Below are 2,210 nucleotides of genomic sequence, written 5' to 3'. Positions count from 1 at the left end.
TCAGGGAAATGCAAATCAAAACAACTCTGAGATTCAACTTCACACCAGTCAGAATGGCTAGGATAAAAAACTCAGGGGACAGCATATGCTGGAGGGGTTGTGGAGAAAGAGGAACACTCCTTCATTGCTGGTGGGATTGCAAGCTGGTACAACCACTCTGGAAATCAGTTTGGCAGTTCCTCTGGAAATTGGACATAGTTCTACCGGAGGACCCAGCTATACCACTCCTGGGCATATACCCAAAAGATGCTCCAACGTGTAATAAGGACATATGTTCCACCATGTTCATAGAAGCCTTATTTATAATAGCCAGAAACTGGAAACAACCCAGATGTCCCTCAACAGAGGAATGGATACGGAAATTGTGGTACACCTACACAATGGAGTACTACTCAGCTATTAAAAACAATGAATTTATGAAATTCTTAGGGAAATGGGTGGATCTGGAGAATATCCTGAGTGAGGTAACCCAATCACAAAAGAACACACATGGTATGCATTCTCTGATAAGTTTATATTAGCCTAGAAGTTTGGAATACAGGAAGAACAACCCACAAACCACAAGAAACTCAAGAAGAAGGAAGACCAAAATAAGGGCGCTTCATTCCTTTTTAAAAGGGGACCAAAATACCCATGGACGGAGTTGCAGAGACTATGGAGCAGAGACTGAAGGAAGGGCACTCCAGCCTGATATAGCTGTCTCCTGAGAGGCTCTGACAGTACCTGACTAATACAGATGTAGATGCTCACAGCCATCCATTGAACTGAGTACAGGGTCCCCAATGAAGAAGTTAAAGAAAGGACCAAAGGAGCTTAAGGGTTTGCAGCCCCTTAGATGAACAACAATAGGAACTAACTAGTACCCTCAGAGCTCCCAGGGACTAAACCACCAAGCAAGGAATACTCATGGTGGGACTGATGGCTCTGGCAGCATGTGTATAGTAGAGGATGGCCAAGTCAGTCATCGATGGGAGGAGAGGCCCTTGGCCCTGTGAAGGTTCTGTGCCCCAGGGTAGGGGAATGCCAGGGCCAGTAAGCGGGAGAGGGTGGGGTGGTGAGCAGGGGGAAGGGGGAGGGAACAGGGGTTTGTTCTTGTTGTTGTTTTTTTGTTTTTTGTTTGGTTTTTGGTTTTTTGTTTTTTTAGGAGGGGAAACTGGGAAAGGAGAAATCATATGACATGTAAATAAAGAAAATATGTAATAAAAAAAATGCCTCTGATCTGTAAGCCCCTTGCCCAAGCACAGATACTTCCTGAAATACCAGAGATATTGTTTATGGGAAGTAACAATCCGCATGCTTTGACTTCTCTAAACAAGTTTGCCCAAGTTGGGCAAAGACCCAACTACTAAGATGTGCTTGGTCAGAGGCAGGAGGTGTGGATGTGGGAAATATATCACGATACATGCTTGCCACTAACTGGCCATGATGGAAAATGTGGGTTTCTCATTTAAGCCCCTGCAAACTGTGACTCAGGGCCATTTTCTGGAAAACCAGAGATGGACCTAGCCGGAGAGTCCATCAAACTGCCAGTATTTAATTAAAGCTTGTTTCACATTTGACTTTTAAATTGTAGTAATGGTCTCATTCTCACCTCTATCCTCCAAATGCTGGGATCACAGTAATTAGCTGTCAAGGATGGCTCTAGATTGTAGTATAAACCTTAAAAATGAAAATCACGACAGGCCCCACGAGTTGCAGGGGACTTGCAGGGCGGCAGGGACAGGATCTACTCAGCTTCCTAGTGACAGAGGTGGATCAGCTACCTTCTCTGCCCCTTCCCTGCAAGTGGAGGGCCTACCTCCAGGGAGTGCTTTAACCCAGAGACTCAGGTAAGATCCACCATTTTTTCTCCGGTGAGTTTCTAAGACAGGAGCAGCCAGCCAGGAGGCACAGGCCCCAGGAGTCACAGGGGAGTTGCAGGGTGGCAGGGACAGGACAAGCTCTAGTCAGAGACACTAAGAACATCTAACACCATCAAGAGATGGCGAAAGGCAAACACAAGGATCCTACCAACAGAAACCAAGACTACTTGGCTTCATCAGAACCTAGTACTCCCACTGCAGCAAGTCCTGGATATCCCAAAACACCGGAAAAGCAATAATTGGATCTAAAATCATATCTCACAATGCTGGATAGAGGAACTTAAGAAGGACATGAATGACTCCCTTAAAGAAATACAGGAGAACACAGGTAAAGAGGTACAAGCCCTT

Source organism: Mastomys coucha, unplaced genomic scaffold (genome assembly GCF_008632895.1).
Source record: "Mastomys coucha isolate ucsf_1 unplaced genomic scaffold, UCSF_Mcou_1 pScaffold4, whole genome shotgun sequence".
NCBI lineage: Eukaryota > Metazoa > Chordata > Mammalia > Rodentia > Muridae > Mastomys > Mastomys coucha.
Note: the sequence above shows the minus strand (reverse complement) of the source record.